The 27,516-nt window shown below is 41.1% G+C and overlaps 1 protein-coding gene across 3 annotated transcripts in view; it reads right to left on the bottom strand.

The window, feature by feature from the left end:
- The window catches only part of mical3a (microtubule associated monooxygenase, calponin and LIM domain containing 3a), a 65,530-nt gene extending 57,792 nt beyond the window's left edge, over positions 1-7,738 (bottom strand). Inside the window, exon 1 of one of the 3 annotated variants that reach the window (XM_044036292.1) lies at positions 7,545-7,738. The gene's annotated coding sequence lies outside the window, so the exon portion shown is untranslated. The remainder of the gene's footprint in view (positions 1-7,544) is intronic. The other 2 variants (XM_044036293.1, XM_044036295.1) reach the window with 2 other exon arrangements.
- Positions 7,739-27,516: the final 19,778 nt, after the last annotated feature.

Raw genomic sequence — 27,516 nt, 5'->3', positions numbered from 1 at the left:
ATCGTGCCGAAGCGTTCAACTCAGTGGAAATGTGCAAAAAGTCACCCGCCAAGTTTGAAGCCTGTCAAGCGACCTGTCAGACAGTTATGCAACTAACAGACAGTATTCTTGTATTTATAGAAAGAGTGAAACACTTTTCATAAAAGTTGCAATATCTTAAGTTAAGTTATTGACATCTCAAGTCAAACTACATATGCTTCTTTCCCAGCCAATAATAATACAACACAATCATTTTATCTCCCTTGTGCCGGTTGTACTAACAGTACAGGAGCTGAGGAAGCTCAGCCTTCCTGCAGAGCTGCAGGCTCATCCAGTGTGAAGGTAACTGAACACCCACACAGAGCACTGAAGCATGCTGACAGATTTACAGAAGAAAGCATGACAACAGACCCCTACCAAATTACACTTAAACCCCTGTCACATATTACAAGATACAGGCGGCAGTCTGGTTGAGTGTCTGGCAGCTACGGCACAGAATTCTCTTTATCATGACATGAAAGTGTTTGGCTGTAAGTCAGTCATGTTTAAATAAATAGAACACAAATCAGGGGTGGGGAGATACACAGATCGACTGGAAACGATGGAGACCATAATGGAGTTCACCTTGAATCCAGTGTGAGAAATACCACGTCCTCAACCGGTAAATGACTGTGGGAAATTCCGAGGGACGTTGCTGTTGAGTAACAAAGAGCAGGGCTACATTAAACAATTTTTTGTTTCATATTTCTCTCATTAAACCCTCAGAGGTTTCCAAGCCCCAAGAAAACAAGTTGTTTCAGAGAGTTACTTGTCTGAAACGTCCCTGAGGCAGGTGTCAGCTAAGCATCAGCATAAACTTAATATCACAGTGATATGACTAGAATGCTGCTTGTCACAGCGTTGCTTACCGAGGACCTGAGAGACATTTAGAAGGAAAACCTTGTGTATGTGCTTTGATGAGGTTGGTAGATTCAAAAGGGCATAAATGTAGAAACTAGGCGTGCAAGAAAATATTAAAAACATTTGAATATTTTGTTTTTTTGAATATATTTCAGGGCATTTTGGTGATTGTCCATTATACAGTTCTAGCACTACTTGGCTCTACTCTACACGTAGTACCTCAAGGTGGCCGGGGTCATCATAGCCCGGTTGCACAAAACTGTCGTGAAGTTGTTTTACACGCAACAAAAACACACAAATTGTGATGAGCAAAGCAGTTCTTTTTGGTGAAAGGACTCACTTAGAATCACTTAATTAAAACAGATCAGTTCAGTACTTCCTGCATGACTGGAGCGCAGACTCCGTCTGACACAGTCAATGGACTAACATACATTGGAACGGGTTGTGATTCTGCTCACGAAATATTGAGATTTCAGAAGTTTCATTGCTAAATGTTGGACATTAATACATGTTTTCAGGATATAATGGAAAAGCAACAAAAAAACGAGTCGAGCTGAGTGGCTAGAACTGTATAACAGAAAAGCACAGTTTGTATTCACCTTTAGCTTCACCCTGATGTAAAATGGAGAGACAGTAAATGTTCTCTCTGTGAAAGAAAACGTACTGGTCTGCCAGAGAAGAAACTGTCTCTTGTCCAGATAAGCAGATAACAAGGCCGCAGGCTTGTCCACACACACAACCTGAGAGTGAATGTGAAATATGATGTGGTCTCAAGAGAAATGAACGGTTTACTGGCCTGAAAAGACCCGGCTTGAAAGAAAGGTTAGCATCTATAGGCCGAGCAGCTGTTAAATGCTTCCTGGAGTCTGGTGGTTGAAAAGGACAAGCTGTTATATAGGTTTTAGAATATACAGCTGTAAGACCTGACTGATAACTGTATCGCTATCAGGCTACGCCAGCCTAGTGCTACTTACAACACCTGTGTGCTATGCTCATTCATGTCTGGGACCAAGACATAGTCATTTATAATCCTTCATTTAATTCTGTGGTTCCCAGTTTATAGTTTCCAGAATTTAGACCTCATGGCTGAGACACGCGTGTGTGCTTCTCTGTGGCTTTTGGACTATGTTTAAGTACAAAAGGCCAGAAAAAGGCTGACCCTCATGTAATTTGGCACCCATGCATGACTGTTAGCCGTCAGCACAAAGATAGCTGAGACAAATACTAAAGTATGTGAACAAAGGTTATGTTTTATTCTGTATGGTATTTGTCAGTGGTCCCATGTTTCCAAAAATGTACAAATCAATGGTCACAGTCCGCTTATCGAGATTGACATGAGCAATAATCGTTCAATTCGATGCTTGGTCCATAAAATGGCAAAAAATGTTGATTGCTGTTCCCAAACCTCAAAATGACGATGTTCTCAAGTGTCTTGCTTTGTTAAAAATTTAAATAGTGAACTATTAATTTAGTAAATGACTAATGACCAATTAACAAATTACAGAAACACTGGCCTCAGGGAAATATCCGAGCAAGACATCCAGTGTGCTGTGTTTCCCACAACACTGTTGTAAAACCTCTTGCTGAACTTTAACACTATAGGGGCACTTGTGCATATCGTGGTCACTAATGCTTGACGATGGACACAAGGAGAAAATTCTGATTTTCCCAGTGCTACTGCTGTAGTTTTATGGTTCTGCAGGCTGGCAAAATGTAAACAGTCCCACTTGATTTAGGAATGCATTTGTCATACTGACCTACTTCTGACCTCCAAATAAACAACTAAGAAGTAAGTATTTAATCTGAAGCTGTGAGAAATCACCAGAGCACATGGTCCAGGAAACGCAAATAAACTACTACTACACTAAGCAGGTACCGGTTTTATCAGTTTGCTTTTAAGTCACATGCTCATCGTCTGTCCCTGGCTTTGCATACTACTCTTCATATTGACAGAGAGGGAGGTTAATTTGTGAGACCTCAAAGCCCTGGTAAAAAAGTGAGTTAAACTTTGATACAGGTCTTGAATTTATAGTGTAGAGCTGCAAGATAAACTTAATGATATCTTAATGGCTTCTACCGAAGCTGTTTGCTTTTACAATGTCTGTCTGACTCAACTCTCAGGAATACAGCAATTATTGTGACCTCATTCAGTAACACAGTTGAAAGGGCAACATGGTAATTGTCCATCAATACAATGATTTCCCTACAGTGTGCACGTGCTACACTTAGCAACATTCCATTAGCATCTGGTAACACACGTCTCCTTTTAAGGACGGACTGCAGACTAGAGCAGTTACAATACACATGGAGGGTGGATGTTAATGGGAACCAACAAGATACTGGTGAGTGAACCACAGAATCCGACCCCCGAGCAAAACCCTGACCGCTCTTTCACATCCACACAGCGGGAGCTGCCTTTTTAGAGGACTTCCTTCCTTCTGCCCTTTTAGCTCCATTTCCAAATCCATGGTGCTTTATGAGGTTGTGGAGGTTCAAAGCCTGACAGGAACTTTCTCCGGTCGCTCTGTGTGACAGTCAGTGAGAGGTCACAGTGACTCAGCCTTGCCCCACCCTTCTGCACATCCTTACAACCTTCCACAAATGCAAATGCATAAAACGTGCTCTGTGTCAAATCTGGTACATGCCGACTGTGACTCATGATGCTGCGTAGTTAGTTTCAGGGTAAACGACTGATGACTGTTCTCATCATCAATAAATGGAAGCGTCCAGATTTTTATTTATATATGTTACAGCAATAATAAACACTTAACTAAACAGACTAATGGTGCTTTTCCATTATACAGTTCCAGCACTACTCAGCTCTACTCAGTTTGGCATCAGGCACGTAGTTTTCCATTACTGTAGTACCTCCTCAAGATGGACAGGCATGGCTGCATGAAACTGTCACGACGTAATTTTATACACTTTCTACACATTTTAACACAAATACACAAACTAGTGACTAGCAAATAGAGTTGTTCCGATTCCGATACCAGTATTGGAAATGCCTCCGATACTGCCATAAATGTTGGCATTGGTATCGGCGAGTACTGGAGTCCATGCACCGATCCGATACCACGTAATTTATTAGAGCTCCGTTAGCTGTGACAAGGTGCTGTTTTAGAGGTGTGAAGAAGAACATATCACCCAACACCTGTAGACAAGGAACTAACGTTAGCTCATCATGTCGGCGGTTTGGCAGTATTTATCAGTTAGGTCCGTTAGCACGCATACAGTCAAAGTGGAGCGGCCCGTTTATTAAATGAAAAGAGCAACGCTACAACTAACCAGCTTACCTGTGTCCTGCGTATGTATGTATGCCTCTGTTTTTAAAGTTTAGCGTTACTTCAGAGACTCATTTTAACAATCTGGAGTCATGTAAAAATGATGTCACACGCGTCCTTTCCCGGTCAGTCGTCATGGAAACATGAAGCTCTGCCCATGCTGCAGCGTTTGTACAAGAGTCAAAACAAACTTACAAGCTGAAAAACGAAATTAACACATCACTGGTAAAAATAAATGGTGTCCATTTGCTGTATTCGTTCATGTTTTACAGAGGGGTTAACCTGAGCCAAACCTTACCACCAATCATAATAAGATCACAGTCATGCAGGTGTAGTATGATAATTTTTTTTTATAACACACTGGTATCGGTACTCTGTATCGGCCAAAACCCACAGCACAAGTATCAGTATCAGGAGGGAAAAAATGGTATCGGAACATCTCTACTAGCAAAGCAGTTATTTACGTTGAACTGAATCATTTAATCGATTCATTAAAAAGATTAGTTCATTGCTTACAGTCACTGAACTAAAATACAGCAAAAGGGGTTGTGATTCGGCTCATAATCTTTGGCTTTCGGCAGTAATGTTGCTGAATACAAACAGACTCCTCTGCTAAATATTGAGATTTTAGAATTTTTCTTGCTAGATGTTTAAGTCTTTATAAACTGTACTCCAGTCTTGGAAATCGCGCTCATGACTCTTCCAGTGATGACACTCTCTGACCAATGAGTGTTCCGGCAGTCTGTCGACGTCACATTTTAGTATCTGCTCAGCACGAGTGGAACCTCGCCAGAGCAGGTACTAAAAAAAACAGGTACCAGTTACTATCTCTGATGGAAAATAGTCAAGCCGAGCAACAATATAGAGAAAAAGCGCCATAAGAAACAACGCTGCCATGAATCAAGCAAATTTGCCACAATTAAGTTATTTCTAAACAAATCTCAATCTACAGTAAAGTTTTGTCATATTACCAAAGCAAATTCTTGGTTGTTATGTATCTTGTCCTCATAAAAATGTGAATTTTGACTCAAAGTTTATGGGGGAAGCTGGACCCTAATGCAGGAAAAATTGGGCAACAGTTAAGAGTCTCCCAGTAACCTCACCTTATCTATGAACACACAGAGATGCCATGCAGCCTCTATACATAAAAACCCTCGGTCGAACAGGTATTTGAGGAAGTGACCTTGCTGCACTACCTCACTAAAGTCTGGCTCTGAAAAGAAATTTGTAAAAAAGGATTCAAGGCATTGTAAATAAACTCCACAGAAACCGCAAAAAATAGAACAGACACCAGACTGTCCTGGCACCTGTGTTAACAAATGCTGCAGACTACAGGTTAAACCTAGCCTCTCTCCAGAAAGCCACATACAGGCTTATTCAGTTGACGTCTGTGCTGAGTCAGCCACCAAGCAAACATCCTCCTCCTTCAGCGTTCCACATCCTGATCCCTAAAGGGAAACTGTGACTTATAATAACATAACTAAGGCAGGGCATCCCAATCAATGTCTCACTGCTTATCATTAGATTGTGACTTTAGGGAGGATGTTTAAAGTCAGGTATTAATTGAGTTACTACAGCCTTAAAAGGAGGTGGATGAAATGCAACAAAAAGGTCAGTACCAACGATCAATACATTAAATGTGCCATCACTCAACTAGGACAGGATAAAAGTCTTTGTCCAAGGGAAACGCCAGTCAGGTCAGGCCCTTACTGCTCCATTTAGCCACAGGGTGACTCTTGTTGCCGTGTGTTGATATACGGCCCAATCTGGGTCATTTGGAGTATTGTTATTATAGTTGAGGTCAATGAGGAGCCAGTCAAAACAAGAGTGCACCCCTCAAGAGTCTTCGAGAAGAAAACATAATCATAAACTGGCCTCTCTTGTTTGACTTACACAAGAGTGTGGAAACAAGCTGCTCTGTTTCTCTTCATTTAAGAAAATAGAAATGAAATGCAAGCAGACAGTGTCAAGGTAACTTAGTTTGTCTTTTCAACAGGAGAACAGTAATTCACCTCACAGAGAGCAGCATATAGACATCTGCTGTACATTAGAGGAGTCTGACACAACAATGGGACTTCAGTATTTATGTAATATCCACTTATCCATCCATCCATCTTCCACCGCTTCATCCTCTACATGAGGGTCAGAGGAGGTGCTTTTGCCAATCCCAGCTGACATAAGGTGAAAGGCCAGGGGTACACCCTGGACAGGTCGCCAGTCCATCACAGGGCCACAGTATCATTAGTCAACATAATTCTCAAACAAGTCTTTTGCCCTAAATGTTAACCTATATTGTAAAGGGATTGACATTACAATATTATCATATATCACAATGAAAAGCAGTCACAATAAGTTGATCAAGACGAATTTTCATTATCAGGATACTTGCGACTCAGACGAATCATTGATATTACATATCAGTGACTCAGAAATGCTGTCTATCTCACCAACATACAGTCTTAGTCATCTATTTGCATTTGCCTCCATCTTCCCATCAACTTACTTACAGTCCTTGTTTTGTTTGACTAAAACTGTAGGGTTTTAGTAACCCTAACCCTAACCCGATGCATCTCTTATGCAATGCATAAACACTATCACACTAATACCATGATTTTCAATAATTATATGTTCCTACTGCCCCGCGAGGGACCATGTTGCACCTGTGTCGTTACAAAAACATCACAACTTCAGATCTATGTTAGGTGTTTGAATGAAGAATGTCCTTTTTAATACATGCCCTTTCCAATTCAATAATAACCTCATAAACATCTGCAAATCTCTTCTGTACTGCACCTCCTGCATATAAACACACATATCCATATCCTCCACATGACAACTATTCATACCTTTACTTTTACTTTGATAGATGTATATGTATTTTATAGTAGGTGTTTTTCTTTAATAAATCAGCTTTAATATAAATATATATTAGTACCATGCCTCCTTTATTCTTATTTTCTCATTCTCATCAAGACACTACAGATGTTTGCCTATAGGCAAAACACTCTTGTATAAGCTAACGTAGTGAAAGGTCATGGTTCTTCAGTCCAAGTGATCGGGGGTGAAAATAGCCACCATCCACCACATTCCACAGGCTGCCCCTGTATCTGCTCTGTGACAGGCTGCGAGCTAAACTGCTGCAGCGCCGGGGAGCTGGTAGATGACCGCTGATGAACCATTACAGCAGTGAACATGCACTATGCAGATTAAACTCTGATTTACTTCACCGTCCTCCAGTAAAACCTATTAGTTGCTCTATTAAAACCAGCAGACCGCGACATTCCCAAACGTGCACACAGAGAGGTGTAGTCCGCGGATCACAGAGTAACACTTGACAAATTCACCGTTTGTCAAGCGATCGGGAGGAATATCACAGCTCACCTTTGGATCCAGTGTGTTTATAATCCACTCAAGTGTCGCCGGAATAATCCCATATTCGTTTGTAGACCCAGATTTCCACGCAATGATCTTGAGAATTGCTCTATTATCTAGTGAGTAATGATTGTTAAGGCCAGAGTAAGGAGCCACACAGCCAAGGAGAAGGCGCAACTTGAAACTGACGGAGAGGGATCGGTCCAAACCATAACGACGACGGGGAGGGAGGAGAGAGCGAGTCTATAAATAACAACACAACAACGAACTGCTGTTTACATATTAGTTTCTACATACGTTCTTCTAAAACGATAGAGAAGCTGAATGTTATACGAATGAGAGAAACTTAATCGGTAACATTATCTCCGTATCGGACTTTCTCTGACAATGTTAGGAGAGACACCCCCACGACTCCTTAAAGTGAACCTGCTTGAATTAACTCAATTTAATCCCATTGGTCTTTTTCAACGTGACGCAGCAGTGCTGCTGCTGCCTTCACATGGTGTCAGACAACATTAGGCGGATTCACACAACAGGGAAAGGCGGGCAGGTTTTTACATGATAGCTGAATTGCAGAGCTATTTTAAAGGTATTTTGTACTGTCGAGGTTTTTACGTACCTGGTGCAGTACTGGACAGACATATTTGTTTTAAAATTAGACGTTTAAGTGGGATTTCAACAACTGATTGCCCTGAAGGAGGCCTACTAATAGAATTGTATGAAAACTGTCAACATTTTGGAATGTGTATGGGATTTGTATATGCACAGTAAAGTAAAAAAATGAAATAATAAAATATAATGAATAATCCCATTTTTTTGTACTTGAGATTACTAAAGTACATCCCAGCTAACAATTATTGGTTCTCAGAACATTCTGGAAACATTACGTTTTGGTTGAACAGTTGGTCCCCCTAATGTTACTTTTCTACGTACGTAGAACGTTCTCTAAAGGTTCCCACAACGTAAAGCAGCCCAAGTGGACAAATCGGGTAGAGCATGCAATTTATGTTTTTTGTGCATAAGATTATTGTTCGAGGGACATCTTTTCTGTCATGCAAAGGCCACCGTAGTTCACTGACACACTTGAAAAAGGGGGGGACTGAGTAGAGACGCCCCCTGTTTCTTTAAAGTCTGCAATTTTGCCATTACATGTCACTCGTTCTTACACACTTAACCTTAAAAGTGATGCCACTTAATGAGTCATGTCGGGATCCAACATCCACACAGATGTTGATGTAATGTTTGTGGACCCCTGCTTTATGTGGCCTCTGTACTAGAACATTGAAATAAAGTAGAATTATTGGTTGCAAGACTTAAAGTAAAACATGTAATTTCTCAGCCAAATGAGACTGCTGACTGTGAATGACGGGAATTTACTTTTTTAATCCGTATAAATTAAAAATACAATTCCCTCTAAATCTCTACGCCAGTTGCTTGTGTTCTAACAAAGCGTAGACGTTTTGGATTGCGCCTGAATTGAGATTGCCTCAGTGGAAAACCACTTTGGGAAAATTATATGTTTGAAACAATTGCTTTCAAATGGCAAGACATCACATGGAAAAGAATATAGTGAGTGTTTGGCTGCTAGTTTCCGCAGACAGAAATATGGATCACTGATTCGCTGCTTTGTTTTGTCTCACTCACAATCCAAGACAACTCAGCGAACGGAAAAATCCTCCTGAAGCCTACAATGACCCAGTGCGTCCAGGCTGCAAATTCCAAATCAGCCATTAAAAGCTGTAATGATTATACTAAGTGTTTGGGATGATTCAAAAGAAAAGTCAGTGACATGGAGGCTGTTAGTAAAACCAACTCATCTATGAAAGTCACTGCTGTTTGTAAAAAAGATCACAGGGTTACAAAAACAGAGCACTAAACTGTGACGATAAAGTTCATGCAGTTTGATTAGAAGTTGGGCTTTATCTTCTGTTTATTTTTAGTGTGTTCAACACCATCAGCACTTCTGTGCTGGGAGGAGTAATCCTTCTGTTGCTATCAGTTTTCTGCAAAATAATCAGCCTGTCTCTCAGTTTTGAGCGTCCAGTAACCTTTCTGCCACTTCCTGCCGCTGAAAATTACTGTTTTTTAGAGCATGAGAGTACAAGAACAATATAAAGCCTGTGCTACCATGATTATAATTCATTCATCATATAGCATTGGTTTATTGTTACAATGCTATTTGCCTCAAATAAATGTTGTATAGATATCACTGTTTCCCATCTTCCATTGTCACAATCTTTTGTTTTGATGCCTGTGTGATGCTCTCTTTTACCATTGTACTGTCTGTATTGTTGCATACTAGGCCACATGATCAGAGTCAGTCATCAAAAGGGCATATATCATATATGGAAACGGAAAGATTTGATCATATTACTCATGCATGTCACCGTGGTGCTAATACAGGGGTTTAAACCTATACGCTCATTTAGAACAGCTTTATTTTGACTGCTCAAGGACTTGCAGCCGGGCAGAAAATACAGCGTGCACCACCACAAGGACATTCCACGTATGAGGTCTCCACTCGGAAAAAAGCTGCCCTAGTTGGATTTTGCACAGATTTGCTAATTAAACAAACCACAGGGGGACACGGGATGTCAACCGCGTCTGCTTGTGTGAAAACGAGACAGAAAGGAGAGAGAGAGCGAAAAAAAAATGAAAAGCTAGCAACTGCTGCTGGATCACAGGACATCTGAGAGAGTTGCAGCACATGATGATACCACCCCTAGTTGTCCTGAGCACCTCAGTTCCCACCACGCCTCCGTTCACCGCTGAGTTTTGACATTACCCATTCATTGAGGATCAATAGACGCCAACTGAAGCACTCACACAAGGGGCTGTCTGCCTAAGGTGAGGCAGGCTGCACACATTCTCAACGTAACAAAGGAATAACACATGATGTCATCCCGGCAACGTTCAAAGAAATCTGCCATAATATCACATCATCAAATATAGATGACAATGGGCTCGGCGGGATGAAGCGGATGTATGGAGGATAATAAAGATGAAGTACTTACTGTACTGAGTGCAGACAGCTGACAGGCAGAGGCTGGTGATCCAAGAGGTATCCCTCTGCCTGGGATTTGTTCTCTTCTATTCTCCTCCCTCCCTTTCTTCTTGCCTCTCTGCCTCTCCTCCCGCCTTCTTCTCCTCCCTCTTTCTCACCACAGCAAGATGCTGCCTGGACCACTGCTCGTTGTCATGGTAACCGAGACATGGGGGGGAGGAGGTGGGTGGGGGGGGGTCTATTCTCACGCGTCACTGGGCACTGATTGGCCAGACGCGGAGAAGTAAGGAGGGAGTAACGGAGCAGGCTGATGATGTCACACACCCACAGATTCACAGATGGGAGGGATCCTTCCGTCTGGCCTTGCCTGCTCGAACACACACACACAGGGAGACAATGGGAGTCTTTTCAAGGTGGGGATGAGCTGAAGTGGGGCTGTTAGATGGTTGAGGATGAGTCGACTTAATTGACTGACTTAGTGACATGCTGACTGACTTATAGGGTTTTCTGATCTAAGATATCAGCCTGTCTTCTGGCTCATATACCCCACCCCTCACTGTGTGCTGTTATCAATGCTGCTGCTGTTGCTAAAAATACGAGCTCCATGCACTCGAAACAGGCGGGTCCAGGATTTAGAAAATCCTGCAAGTGTTACGAGACATATGTACCCACATGTGTCAGCCGGACCTGCTGCATGGCCTACCACATTTCAGCCTTTCCTACAGGGTGCTACAATGAGGTTATTTATAGCACAACTAAAACCAAACAGAGGCATAACTGCTGCTGTCCACATGTACACACACACACACACACACAGAGTGATGTTTGTGGTACAAACAGTGGTGACATTTACACAGTAAAACAGCTGACAAACACAATACAGAGGTGGACTGCTGTTCCGACTTGTGCTGATAATACGTGAGTGACCTATTTATAATGTGTATTTTCGATTAACTGTTGTTATATGTGTATTTATCTTGGTGCTTCAGTCACGGGGGTCAAATTATGGAACGATCTGAATAATGATCTAAAAAGAGAACAGTATTTTTCTTACTCACAACTTCCAAAAACTTCAAAATGTTCGTTTAACATTTAAGTTTGAAGGTAAAATGTAACAGTAATGCTTTCTTTCTTCTCCTTTCGAACGCATGGAGTTCTTACTTTTGCTCTGACATTGCAAATCCTTTGGATTTCCATATAATATTGATTATTCTTACCTTACGCAATAATCTTATTCTTATTTCTTTTCACGTCCTAATGAATCCCCTCATCCTCTATCATGTACCTAAATGTGCACAATGTATTACATTAAAGTCATATTTACCTTAACGAGCGATAGAAATACAAAATAATAATGGGGCACCAGGGGATTGTGCTGAACAGTCAACATCATAATTGCACAAGGATTTAAATGTACAACAGCAGCTGTGAAACCAGCGTTTGCTGTAGCTGTTGAGTGACTACACACATGTTTTCTGTGTTTATTGAGGCAATAAAGAAAAAAAATCAAGACGCTTGGGTGTTTTACAGCCGTTTTGAAGGAAAATTAGGCCTCTGTCAATTTTACGCTCATTCTAAATGATGACATGATTAATCGGGGTCCAGGCTTGACGTGCAACACCATTGTGCAACAGTTTGGGATTGGGCCAGTTCTGCCAGAGAGGGGAAATGTTCTTGTTCTCAGAGAATCTAATGTTGGCGTTTTTTCTGAGCTGATGTCATTCATGTTTTGCCTTTGTAAAATATTGAGCAACTCTGAAATATGTATTCATAATCCTGAGAAGATTAGCCCTCAAGGTTTGCAAGATACTTTCTGTTTGACAATGACTTTTTGGGGGGGGGGTCCATGTTGTTTAAGGAATAAATTGTATCAAGAATATATGGAATTTACAGTTAGAACACATAAAAAAATCTAATTTCTCTAAAGAAATACCATTGTTTTATTCTGAAAAACAACAACTAAAGAGAATATGTAGCATATTCAAATGGCTGTTACTCATGCTTCAACAGCGACCGAGGCCATGCATTATGCAGCCGCTTTCGTCTTACTTCTATAACTGGGCAGTGAGCTTTATTAATAAAACATGCGCCGCTGTCTCCGGAGCCATTTGTTTCTCAGCACAATGCACATATGAATAACTGTAATAAAAAGGTTTTCTGTTACAAAATTCACTAATGTCAGTCTTTCCAGCGGCCACAAGTTGCAGTGTTTCCTTCAAACTAGAAATATTGTTGTATTGTGTTCACTCTTGATTTGTTGTGAATTCTAATGAAATGCAAAGGTGTGTAAGAGGAACTTCATACAATACAAGTGCTTGAGTAGAATCTAGAGGGTTTAACACTGACAGACACAAGATGACATTGCATAGGTCACAGGTAATGAATCCATGTGTCCGGCATCGAGAACGACTGCTCTGTCTTCACTTCAGTCAGGTATTATCTCAGCTGCCTCTCTTCATCTGTGACCATGAAGAGGTGACGGCGATGATGAGAGCAGCGATAATAGGCATTGTCATAATGTTCACTGCCAGCCATCAGAGGAGCCTGTTACAGGCCAGCGAGCGCTGAGCTGCAGAGGACGAGAACTACTGCAGAGCAATGACAACACAATCATTTTTAAAATAAACTCAACGGGGTTCAGATCAAATTTTTGTACATTTATGACAATATATATCCTACATGAATCAAAAAGATGTTTTACATAATTCAGACAAACTCAAAAAGTAAACATTCTGCCTCGCATCACAATTGTGGGAACATGAAGTTATGTTCACCCAGCACATTGTTCAATTCGGATAATGCAGATCAGATGGAATGGCTCACATTCAAGTGTTTTGCATGTGACGTTCTATTGTTGCTTGGCTTTGATGTGTAATGCTCAGCACGTGCGTATGGAGCGAGAAATGGCTTCTAAATGGACCATTCACACTCGTGTTGCATGGTGACAGATCAGATATATATCTGATCGAGGACCAAACACTGAAGTGACGCAAATCAGAATTGATTTCTGTGTCCACACAGCCATGAAAAACAAGGCACTTCGATCTAGTAATCTCAACATAGCCCTTATTTACAATAAAAATGCGTCTCTTATCAGTGCTGAGGTTTAGCAGGTACATCATTTCACTTTTCCACTGTACATTTCTAGCATGACTCAGCTTGGCACAGCTTGACTCTACACTGTTTGGGCACCGGGCCAATCAGTGGCCAGCAGTCAATGTCACCTTTTAGTATCAGCTCAGCTCACTTGGAACCTCGCCAGAGCAGGTACTAAGAACAGCACCAGGTCCCAGGTAAAATAACAAGTAGAGCTGAGTCGAGTCATCTGTATATTTATGTTATGTATGTGTATATATATGTATATATATATATATATATATATATATATATATATATATATATATACACATATATATGTATACATATATTGTTTTGCTTTATCTTAAAGTTTGGAGCCTTATACACTTTTTATTCTGTTGTATTGTTTTTACACCATCCTTTATTCATGTCCTTTAAGCACCCTCAGTTTTGTTGTACCTACACAGCACAGTGACAATAAAGGCTATTCTATTCTATTCTCCTCTATTCTATTCTATTCTATTCTATTCTAGAATGTCCCATCAGAACTTGGTGTCTATCTAATTGATCATCTTGTCAGTAAGTGATTACCCTGTTTTCTGCTTAGCCAGATTAGCTCCAGGCATCACAAGATTAAGAGGAATGATGTGAAGGGACTCTTGCACTGACCGACCGCATACGGTCACCCAAATGAACAAGCAGCAACTAACTTACCTTAACAAATACTCTGAAATAATCCAGTACACTAACCCCGCTTTCATAACAGAGAGTAATTGGTTTAATCCGCGCTACATGAAGCCTCTCAGTGCAAACAAACGCTAGTGAAAAGGTTCTTCCACAAGTATTTTAGGCAACATGAATCCAGCCGGCTGTAACTTGAACATTTAATTTCCTCCAGAACGATGAGCACTAACTCTGTGCAAACACAGTGTAAATCAGCTCCAGTCAGCTGTCCCAGAAACATGATGGCTTAGAGGGAGAAATGAAGAGATGGAGTGTGTGTGTGTGTGTGTGTGAGAGAGAGAGAGAGTAGACAAAGGTTAGTGAGTGAAAACACCTCAACCAGCAGAGACAGAGGGCAGAGTGAAGGCAGACAGTCATTTTTAGGAGGTCTGGTCGTGTCTGTGGTTGATGTGAGCCAGTCTAAATTTAACTGTGTCTTTAGGAGACCTCAGACCAGAGCTGTGTGAGGACTGAAACAGCAGCAGTGGTCAGGGTGCGGCTACGCTGGAATTATTCTGACAGTGGTGGACGTTTACTGTGTCATGAATGGCTAGCATGGTAGACTTATAAATCCAACCTAGTGAGAAGACAAAAGGGTCAAAGATCACGGTTGTAGCCCTGTGTCTTTGACCCTCTCTGACCCTTAGCAAAGTAATATAGGTAACAAATGTATTGAGACATAAAAAGGCTCAATACATTGTGAATCTGTGTTTGATCGTTCCTGTGTCTGAAGAAAGGGGGTTGGACGAGCCTGCACAAACAGTTTTTGTGCAAGCCCTACCTTTAAAAGGCCTCGGCACCCCTCTCTAAGACGTCTTAACCAGAAGAGAAGAAAAATGAGGGTCTGCAGGAGATGCATATGACGGGAATGTGGAGAGGAAGCAGAAAGTCTGCAATGGCTATTAGCTCCCTCTCTCTCATACATGTTGTCAGTGGATGTTATAACGTTTTTATCAGTCTGTTATTGGCACATTGTCATCTCCTCTCATCATGTGCTAATTCTCCAGTGCTTCACTCAAGCAGACACACTTTCAATCACAGCCTGCTGCAGACATGATCAAATGAACCAGATAGGTTCACTCATTCATTATCTAGTGCTTTATCCTCCACATGAGGAGCCAATCCCAGCTAACATAGGGTGTTAGCCCCCCCCCCAACAGACCCAAGGTCAGACCAGGTCGTAGACCCAGGTCTTTGTTCTGCAGGGCAACAGAACTAGCCACTTCTCCACCATGTGGCCAAATAGATTCAATGTTTATCGAAATAAAACAGCTCCACATCCCAACATACATTATCTTGAGACACAGTACATAGTATGTTAAAAAACCTTTACAATATATAGAGAGAGCTATACACATTACACAAACACACAATCAGAATGCACAGCACGCACACAAGCATTGTTCACTGACGAGAGCTGAACTGTTACACTTGACATCAAACAGCATAAACACACCATAATATTAAACATATCAGCTAACCTACATAATAATAGAGAACTACAGCCAATATGTTAGCATGTTATCCGGCTAGCATGCTCACCGCTAGCGCGAGAATGCTAACCACTAGCGGGAGCATGCCTATGTTCCCACAGCCCTATATTCCCTCATTTCTAAGAGTTTTTTCAAAATTAGGCCCTATGTTGCCTCATTTCTAAGAGTTTTTTCAAAATTAGACCCTATGTTCCCTCATTTCTAAGAGTTTTTTTCAAAATTAGACCCTATGTTCCCTCATTTCTACCCCTGCCTGGTAGTTAAGGGCTCGCCACTCATTCCATGGCTGGCGATTTGAAGGAGTGCGGTAGCTTCCAACCCTCATACTGAATTTAAATTCTCCTCCATACGTTAATGCAATTTAGACACAGTGCACATATAACTTTCTATAATTCTTTAAAGAACAGTACACATTCAAACAATCTAAAAAGTAACAAGTTTCACTATTTTTTGTGCAAAGGAACAGGGAATCTGCAAGTGATGACCTTTGAAGACTAAATGTACGTAATCACACAAAGGATGTGTCAAAATGATGCCATTGGGCCTAATATTCAAAACATTCTTAGAAATGTGGGAACGTAGGGCTGACCCCCCACTAGCTAGCTTTCTATGTAAGGAAAGAGAAGGAATGGATGATGAAGCTGAGGAGTGCAACATTAAGAATGACATCGTCCTTCTAAACACAATCACCAGCAAACTTAAGGAACACAAAGGCTGCTTTCTGCACTTCTACACTAAATCAGAGGCAATGTTTTATTTGAAGCATGTGTAACTTTATTAAAGATTAAGCCAATTCTTGTGACTGCAGAACTCTGGCGACTGCCAAGATGCTTCAGACCACTGGCTCAAGTAAGGCTTTCAACATGATCAGTTACCACAGCAACCAATATTTTTCTCCTATGGTCTTGATCAAGGTAAGAAAATAGAACACAAAGCTTAAACATGTCAGATTTCTGTGTGGGAGGAAAGCACAGCTTGGTGGGAAATGACTAAACAAGTGTTACTGTTAATGATATTAGGCTTGACACTGTTTCTCATTTAAAATCACTTAAGCTCTTTGTTACACAAAGTGAAGTGAGTGAGTGAAGTTGTTCGCTCTGCTCATTATGTGACGGTTGGCAAAGTTTGCTGCTCATACTGATTTCTCTGCCACAGACAATAATCCCATAATCATTTGTCCTGCCTGTTGTACTGAAGTGAGTATAATATGGCAGTGTAACATCAGAGCAGACACAGCAGAGCAGGGACAGCATTAGATTGTTTAATAAGTTGAATTATAGTGTATTACAAGGTTATATTCCATCCGCGAGTTCATGTTTTCTTTAAAGGTTATGTTTGTTCCTTTATCTACAGATAAAAAAAACCACTACTGTGCAGTATATATGAACCATAAGCTGAGTGGTAACCATGGAAACATTATTACACTTGTTTTAGACATCCAGTTATGTCATAAAAGCTCTTCCCCTAAGCAACATTTATATATTATTCTCATGAGTGAGATATGGTCTGTACTTCATGATGTCACATGACTAATAAATTCTTCATAGAAATGCTTACAACAGAAGAATACAATATATTTTATTTTATGTCTTGATTTTATACTGTTAGAAACTCTAAATATTATGTTTCCCACACTGTCCGCTATACCTCACTTAACATATTCAGTTTGTGATATACTATATATTCGCCATTTTCTTGTTCCTTTTTTTGAGGTTAATTTTGAGATTGTGCTAAAATTACATTATACTGGACAGAGAAGACAGTTCCTGGATGTTGTTAAGAAAGACATAAGGACAGAAGAGGACACAAGGGATATAGGACAAGATGGAGGCAAATGATCTGCTGTGGTAACCCCTAAAGGGAGAGGCCGAAAGAAGAAGAAGACCGAGTGATCAGGTAGTGGCATAAGGAAGGCGTTTAATTGTAAAGATAACATGTAGTTTTTTGGAACGTCTGTGTCTGTCAGATTGTGTCCTGGTCACTTTGCTCCACTTACAGTTGCTGTCTCTTAGACACTGTGTCACTGTGCCATGCACACGATGCTGGGTCACTATAAGGTCGAGCTGCACACGCTCCTTGACTTTGCCACTTTTCTGCAGCAGCATTTTGGTTTGGTGGCTCTTTAGTTCAATAAAAAACATCAAAGTATGATTGTTTTAATTCCTTTGACTTACTAAGAGCTCCAGTGTATGTCAGTGCGGTCAAAATGTGACATACTGTACATCACCCAATGAGACAGTCGTGCCAAGAGGGAGACAATGCGCAAGGCAATGATGTCATGCACATGATGATGAGTCAGCTGAAGCCTGAGATGCAGTTGAAAACACAAAACCCTCACCAAAGACGGTAATGCATGTGTATATATCCATATGCATGTGCACATGTACACACATGCAGTTAAGTCTGTGGGCAGTCCTCTCCCTGTGCTCTCCTCAAAGAATATACTACCACACCATATAAGAAGAGTGAAGGATGACCGTGAAACCCATGCAGATTAACATTGTAGATGCATCATTTACATTCAAATATACTACAACGTGTCTGTTGCAGTAAATTGATCATTTTCAATATACTTCATGCAAACTGGATGATATTTGGTTTGATTGTTGCAGCCTGGTATCAAAGAAATGTGAAAGATTAGCAGGAAACATTTGAATTCTCTTTTTTCTGCAATATATATTATTATTAGTTTTTCAGCCAGCCATCATCATACATATCAAGGATTAATTCATTATTTAAATTTTTAACCCTTAAATTGGCATGTTTTTGTCACGGTGCATGGATTTCTATGAGCACATTTTTGTGCGTAGGAGTGTTAGTGTGAGTATTTTAGTTCTATAATAAAAAACACATGAAAGAAATTGAGAGCACATTCAAATATGCACAACCTCGCATAGATTTGTAACAATATGCATGAAAAAAAAGGATAAAATATTCTAGACATTAAAAGCCAAAAACACAAAAATGTGTCTCGGTGTGTTTAAGGGTTAATGAGTTGCATTGTGCGGACATGGAGAAGCTTTTGGAGCCTGGTTTATTATAGGAAACGAAATAAAAGATTAATCTGACTACACATGTCATGGAGTACCTGCACATCAACACTCATGACCTTTCTCTTTGTGTTGCCAGCATTCTGTCAAGTATCATCAGCGTTACCTTTCACAGTTGCTTGGAGCATGTGGTTAAGTTTTCCTCTTATCATTCCCAGTACTAACTCTCGAGTGTCTGTGAGCAGAGCAGAATTTTAATTGTGCTCAGCTCAGCCAAGGTTCCCACTTTCTTTTCTCTGTCCTGTGTCCTCTGAATCCTGCACGTCATCCCTCTCCTCCAATAGAAACCAGAAAACTATTTCCCCACTAGTAGGCGCTAACTGTATTCAGTATTCAGACTGGCTTTTCCTCTTCTGTGTAAACAGCAGAGCTGGTCTCTGACTGATCTTATACACGCAGTAGCAATTTAACACAACACATTTTGTCTATTTGTAGTGAAAACGTTTTGAGTTTTCCTCACTGTGCATCAGAAGTGACACGTGCTCTGACCCTGACATCACCTTGACTCGTGATGTGAAAACGGATCTGGACATTTCAGTACTCACTTTGCGTTTTCCATGCAAAGTATACGGGGCAGATGTTGACTCAGTGATTCCACAATGGACTGAGGTCATGGTTTCAGTCGAATCTTGAACCCGATACAAAGGGCCCATGATGACCGCACTCTGCAGACAGAGTGTGTGCACAAACACTGCCCAAGGACAGAAACCAAGCGCTCCTCTGTGACAGACACACACACACACGTACGCACCCACATTCATGCCTCAGAACCTGCCGCATACACAAAAACACTGTATCCTCCTGTAATTGACTTCTTTTTCATCCTTCTGTGCTGCATGTCTCATTAAATCGTGTGTACCAGAAATAAAGTACACAGAAATTAAAATGAACACAAGGTATTAATTGTGTTGCTATGTGCGTTTTGTAGACCACTCAAAGGAGAAGAGACGTCACATTCCCAGCTCTACTCTGACAGGTGTTGGATAATGTCAGACGTGAGAAGTGACAGTGTTATTGGTGTCTAATCACAACATATTGATCTTTCTACAGTTAGATATGAGTTATACACTCTGAGGATCCTATTATTTTATATTATAATCAGTTTTTCTACACTGTAATGTTGTGACATGGTGTGTTTGGATTAATGTGTTATCCAAAGATAGTTGGAAACCAACGTTCTCTCATGCACTCACTCTAGAATTCTCACCCTACAACTTATCAGAGCACATCCCTGTGTCAATGGAGAAGAGCAAACACACACACACACACACAACTATCACATGCAGCTGTTCAAATATTATGACATGTGATCCCCGGCTGGCACAAAGAGCGCTTGTAATGAACGACTGCGCCACAAAGACCGGGAGAACCGGGAGCTCATCTCTGTGGCCTCTCTCCCCCACCTCTCCACCCAAACACGCAGCATTGTCTTCAGTCGTGGACTTCGCCGCGCCGTGCTGCTGTCCCTGTCCCCCTGAAATGTCTCCACTTCACCATCGACATGCATGTGAGAGAGTGTGAGAACAAAGAGAGAACAAATCGTATTTTGTTCTGCCGTTTGCCAATATTCATTTATTTACACTACTGCTTTGCAGATTCTCTCACACACATGCATGAGGATGACAAAGTAAGTCCATAAACACGTCCCTGATTCCAGCTTTGGTTAATAAAGTCAGAAATGACTATTATTACACATTTCTCTCTCAGCTTAATATTCGTGTGATCTTTGGATAGTTTTATCTCAAGAAAAACAAGAAGAGTCAGGTGTCAGAAATAAATAAATGAAAGTGCTGGTCATTTTAAACCCTCTAAATGAATTGAGAGCACACAACCAACCCGAAGCTGCATGACTGACCTTTGTGTGAATGCAGGAGTCATTGTTCACGTAAACAAACAGGAAACTATCACATAAATGGGATTTAAACACCGCAGTGTGACTACCCTCAGTCCCAGCCTTTATTCCTTGGTCTTTGTTAACTTTCACTGATGCTGTTTCTGTTTTTTTACGCTCTATTCTGCGAAGGTCATTTTCAGAATTTAGAGGACATTTGGAGACTTGGGTGTTAAAGCTGTAGTGTGTAACTTTTAAATATAAACACATGTCCATTCGATTTCATCCAGTGTCAGATTAGTTCACGCGATGCTGATGACGGTGTTTCTCAGCGTAGCAGCGTTTCTATGATCTTGCGTCGCCCGGCAGGAAGTGATTCGTTTTCATGTCAAGAGAGCCAGAGGTCAAAACAACATTGCACTACAAAGCAAGGTGGAGTATTACTGATTTTCTTTTTTTTTCAGAAGTGAATTGATGTTCACAATAACTAGTAATTCAGCTGAGTTTGACTGAGTCAGTATTTCTTGTTCCCGTCCGCTCCTGCACTGCCAGTATATACAGACATGCTCTCTCTGTCAGATATGAGAATATCGCTTTATTATTATTATACAAATAATACATTTATAATTACATAGTTTCTGTTTTCCAAGACTAGATAGTAGCATCATCCACCCATCTCAGCTGACATAGGGCGATGTGCGGGTACACACTGGACAAATCGGCTGTCCGTCACAGGGACACGTACATGGCCCGTTTCCACTATGGTCCCGGTTCGACTCGACTCGTCACTGCACAGCACGGCACAGTTTAGGTGGGTTTTCCACTACAAAAACTAGTACATTACCACTACAGGGCTGCATAAAACTGCGGTGACTTGGTTGTATGCAGAACACACACAAACGAGGGACTGAATCACTAGAATCAGTTCATTAAAAAATATTTCCATGACCGGAGCACAGACTCTGTCTGACACAGACCAACTCAGCTTGCTTGCAAGAATGCCGTCCACTACACTAACTGTGTGGCCCCTGATAGTTGCATCCTTACTAACAAAAATCACAAAAAGTTACACGCTGCAGCTTTTGTCACTACTTTTCTCTTTACTTGTGTTACACATGAATTAGCTGGAGAGCTTAAATACAATTCAACGACCATATTTCAAGATGACTCATCGGTGTAGTCGCCGTAATCATGCGTCATAATTCGCTTCATGCTGATGCCAGCGACTGTTGCAGAAGAGAAGTCATTGTACGTTTCAAATGAGATCTGTCTCAGTTTAGCCAACAGTTAACATTTTGGATTAAACTCTTCTTGTGTGTTATTACGCCGCCATCTGGAAAACATTCCGCTTCCAGGCACAATTTCACAAATAACAGGGGGACGGCGTCCTAACGCGAATGTGAGGGTGAAATGAGAAGCGATGGCAACCATCTTCTCGACTCCACTGTATCACTAATAATGTAAAGGTCAGTTTGATTGCAAGTGGAAAGAAAAACAGAACTTGACATGGGTATGTATCATGTCCATGAGAGATGGGGTTTCTCATGGGCGTTTTCACCCGACAAATGTGCTAGTTTCATATTACTCAGGGTTAAGTTCTATCCAGACACGCTGAAGCAGCCCAAATGGGCCAGAGTCTCCTCCGATCAAAGCATTATTTCATACCTCTGAGCCTCATGAGGAGCCAAGTCTGCAGGGCCTCATCAGGACAAGAAGAAAAGCGGATATGACACAACGCCATACAAGGCCTCATCAAGTGAGGTCGTGCCTCAGCCTTGGGATCAGCGGAATAGCTGGACTCTGATGTCATTCCCCCCCTCCTCGTGTTTTCTGTAATGGAAAGGCTGCATTTTCTTTTTCGATCTGTTTTTCATTTTACAGTTTGCTGCGTTTGGCTGCGATGATGTTCACAACATGTGTCCCTGACACATTCACCATGGTTTCAGGGTTAGAGGGTCTACAAGTGGTATGTAGCACTGGGATGTGGTTTTTCGCACACAGGAACAGACAGAGCGGCCACCTCGCACAAGCGTTTGAACTGAATGGGCGACAAATAATAGCAGAAGACCACTGTGAGTTTACACGGCTGCCTCAGTCTCGCATAGCCAACAGGCTTGAGTTTGTAGTAAATGACCCAAGAAGAGCCACATTTTACTATAGTTGAAAATATGCAACTCACAAGTCTTAACCTTCAAGTCTCAATCAAGTCCGAAGTCATTCATGCAAGAATCAACCAAATTACAAGTCAAGTCGTATGAATATGGAAGATGAGGATAATTTCCCAGGTAATCCGCATTTAAATATGCTAAAAAATGGTCTCATACAAATGAATTGTTTATAACATATATTTATAGTTATATATGTATATGTATATATATATATATATATATATATATATATATATATATATATATATATATATATATATATATATATATATACATAAATATATAAAAATATATACTATATATAAATATATAAATGTATACTGACATTCATATGTATATATATATGTACATATATACATACTGTATACTGACTCTTATCTTCCTTTGAGGGATTTGAAGTGACAAATTCAATTTCATGTAATGGTGCTTATTCTTAAACACTGGCCCTGTAAGTAAAAGGCATTTATTAAAATTGAGCACAATTTGACATCATATGCAAATAAGCTAAATTAAGACAAATGAGTGCATTCTAATCTTTTTCCTTCAGGAAATCAGCAGTTTAGTAGGTCGCAGTATAATGTCCATCTGTTACAACCCCTCAACCGTGATCATTTTCAGTTTGCAGGTTTCATCAGGTCTGATCTGTGACCTCATGTCTTTGTCTTCCTCATCCCCCCCATCATCATCATCATCATCATCTCATACAGTTTATTATTAAGAGAGGAAAGAAAAGGTTGCAATTATCACCTCTTAAAAACACAATCCTCTGGAACGAGGACCGATTCCACTGAGTCATTTCAACGATTACTGAATTTGAGAGACTGAGACACTGACATTCTGAAACATCAACAGTTTTCCACTGAGCAAAAAGTTCTCACACCTCACCTACCATGCACGCATGGGAACATAATTACAGTGCGAGCATCTTGTATACAAGCTGGACGCCACCCAAAGGCACAACATTCATTTCAGACGCAGCAAGCATCCCATCATTTTCTCATCCGGTGAGGGTGTGGAGCAGCGACATGTGGAACTGTAAATCCTCCAGTCAGCGTTACTGTGGTGTGATTTAAGGGGTTACCACAGTTAACTGTGGCCTTTTCACACAGCGGCCTCTGTCAGCAGCTCGTCACAGGAGCTGTGGACGCACGGCTCTCATTGCCTGACCCCCAACAAAGTGTGTCCATAATGTGCTGTCAAATTTCACTGCCTGAGGAGTTCATTTCATCAGTGAAACAATAAGCACGCGGCATCGCGTTTCATTGACGGCCAGAAACCAAGTTTCTGTAGCCAAAGGAGAGGAGAACGGATGAAGGCGTGTCAAGAAGATCTAAGAAGACGACACGTGAAACGTCATATCACGTCATTTTTATGTTAATCCTTTGACACCTAAGCCTCAAAGTGTCAGTCTGGACGTGTTCTTACTTATTTTATCCATAAAAGGGCCAGGAATTTTTTTTATTTTCCAGAATAACTTTCAATAGCTGGCAGTTATTTACAATTAACTGCATGCGACACCAGATTTTGTATGAAACGTATTTAAAATAACATTTGTTTGACTCTCTGTCTCTTAAAACCGATATGAAATTGGTATCGAACCAAGTATGGTTCGGGAATGTTCAGTAAATCCTCAGCTCTACCTGTGTTATGTGCGCTGGCTGCTATTTTGCGACCATGTCTTCTCCTCTTGTGACCTTCAGCAGTATCCCAGGCAACAAAGACAGTGACGCGGGTCGAGCAAACACTAGTAACTCCACTGCTACCTCTGCTGACTGTCGTGCTGTAACCTGGAATGAACTCATTCTCCTCTTGCTGAGGGCAGAGAAAAAAAAACAACCCACACCACGAGGACCCAACCACACTCGACTCTGGCGTCACGCAGGACGCATCCGGGGGGTAAAAGGTTCTCACAATCCATGTGGCAGGTTGTGGCTCGGCGCTCGACGTGAATGATGAGAATAACAAGGACATTATTCTCCGCACGATCCCTTCTGTTGCTCATGCTCGGCTCGGACTATCAGACCTGCATGAGCGCACCGCTGGAATCTTCACCAGAGCTGTCTTTAACTCAGTTTTACATTTACACAACAGCCGTGTCTCCTGCCAAGCTTCTGCATGCAACAATCCATTGTGTCAACATGGGAACTGGTGATTAGAGATAAATATGCGAAAGCAATAGGATTTTTCCTCATTCTTGGAAAAGCGAGTCTCCTGAAATAGAAGTGATAGCGTATGGAGCGTTCAAAGATCTTGTGTCTAAGAATTGGGGATATCCAATTGTGAGTAAGTCTGACTGATGCACTCATCGCTCCCTTTCCAAGAGTATCAGCAAACTACGGTGGCCTTGACCTACCAAAAAGGATGACATTCTTCTTTGTTTTCACTGTAAATGAATGAACGCTGGAGCAGATTAGTTTTGTTTTGGCTGCTGTAAGGCCTTGTCTAAAATATGTACTGTACATACATAAACGTCTATGGAAACTAAACCATTCTGATTTTTAAGTCATTACACTTTTATATAAATATACTTGTGGGTAGTACACAGTAGTTGTGTGAGATTTTTTGCAGCTGTCGGGCAGGGTTATAAAGGGTCATAGTGTATTTTTATCCCTCATTTTAAGTTAGATTTTTTAGCTTTTTTTTTTCATATTCTATTTAATAGGATTCAATGTTCAGGACGCAAAAATACAGAATTAGACAATTACAATTAGAATGGGAGCAAACTATTTACAAGAAATTAAATTAAACTCAGCTGACCTGTTCCTGAGATAACTCAAACCTTCCTCAAAAGTCAGGGAACACCTCTCCAAAGGGAATGCGGTTAAAGCTGGCGAGACTCTCTGAATGTGGGATTTCCTGTTCCCTCCAAGCACTCGCTGCACTGGGAGGAAATCTCGCAGCGCTCACTCTTCACTCTGTACCAGCGACAAAGCTGCACCACAGACGTGGACACAGACGAGTTCCAAGGCCTCGTCGCCACGTTGTCAACCACCGGACCCGCAGGCCTCACTGAGTGTGCTGTCGTGCTCGTCGGGGATGATGCCCTTTGTTTTCATAGATGTATGTTATCGCCGTGATATACTCCACACTGCAGGTTGTGCATTCCATTTCCGCCATTATTGCCCCGAAATGTTACATACTGGACCTTTAGTTTTTTTGCGTTGAACATCACGGTGCTTCAGTGTTAATGAGTTGACAGGAGCACCTGCTGATCATGTTTACATGTTCCATATTAACCATGTAATGTTTCAGTGAGTTAACAAGTTTGTGTATTATTTAGGGTTATTATTTACATAGACTTTATCCTCTGTGTGTCCATGGTCCTTTGTGTTCAGCAGATATAGCATAGTGAAAATGGAGATTTTTTAAATTGCGATAATATGTCAAAATATGAGAAAGGAGAAGGTGTAGACACTGCCAGACTGTGGTGACCTAGACATTATAGATATCAACTAAAAAGAGAAGACACTTAACAACAACAACATCACCCTCAAACTACTGAATTTATAACGTGAGGTAAACAAATTCCAGCCAGGAAAACGACTCCAACACAAATGTTTACAACCTCAAGACCTTTCTTTCACAATATTGCAATAAAGTCTGCGCTAAAATGAAGTAAAATCACTTTAGTACAAGCCCGACTGAGATAGTTTCACTGCTGGGTGACTCTTGGGGGTGGGATTGGGAAGAAGAACCAGGGAGGACAGCTGTCCAAAACACCAAGTCCAGAGAGGAGGGGCAGCCTCCTCTTTGTGCATGTGTGTGTGTGTGTGGACATGAATCATACGTCTGAATGTGTGTTGTATCTATTTACGGACGGCTGACCCCGCGTCTGACCTCATGCCCGCGCAGCTTTTTGAGCAGCTCTGCTCACTTCACTGAGGCCATATCCTGTTTTCTGCCTCTCTGGCCTAATTCGCACACACGTGCATGTTCACCTGCGATCCTACGGAGTGTAGTCCAGTCACACACACTCATACACTCACACTGGCAAACATTTGGCTCCCCAGCTGCGAAATACCTCACTATCATCACTAGTTAGTTACCTTTGTCTGTCTGTTATCCGGTGCTGGGTCAGTGATAGCAAAACTTTATTGTTCTGCTTCACCAAAACGTGAAGAATGTAAGGTTTACTGTAAGGCTGTAGTCGCCTCACTCATCACTGTGACCTTCTTTCAGTATACAAAGGTATTCTCAGTGGATGACACTGATTAATAAGGCTCTTCTTGGATTGGTTTGGTCTTATTTATACTCTCTGTTACAGGGAACTAATAGTCTATTACGCATTCCGTTCTTGTGGCATTTATTATTTCATTGTTCCCAGAGTTCGGAAACAAGCATTAAGTTTTGCTGCCCCCACAAACCCAACTAAAAATACCTGAACTCATCACACTCTTAACTTTTTGTTCCATCTTAAATGTTAGACAACGAGAATCCACTTAAATTGTGACTGTGATCTCAACGGCTGCACTTCACTAAATTGTTTTGGAATCCCTAAACTGTTGTTTGTAACCTGTGTTTTTGAACTTCAATGGGACTTTATTTACGGCTTAAATAAAATAAATAAGGATAAAACAAAAAAGTTACTGGAAGCAGCTGACTGTTGACACTTTAACAGGTCAGTTGGAGCCTGT

This window comes from Solea senegalensis, linkage group LG10, assembly GCF_019176455.1.
Source record: "Solea senegalensis isolate Sse05_10M linkage group LG10, IFAPA_SoseM_1, whole genome shotgun sequence".
Lineage (NCBI taxonomy): Eukaryota > Metazoa > Chordata > Actinopteri > Pleuronectiformes > Soleidae > Solea > Solea senegalensis.
Note: the sequence above shows the minus strand (reverse complement) of the source record. Positions and strands in the feature narration are given on the sequence as shown.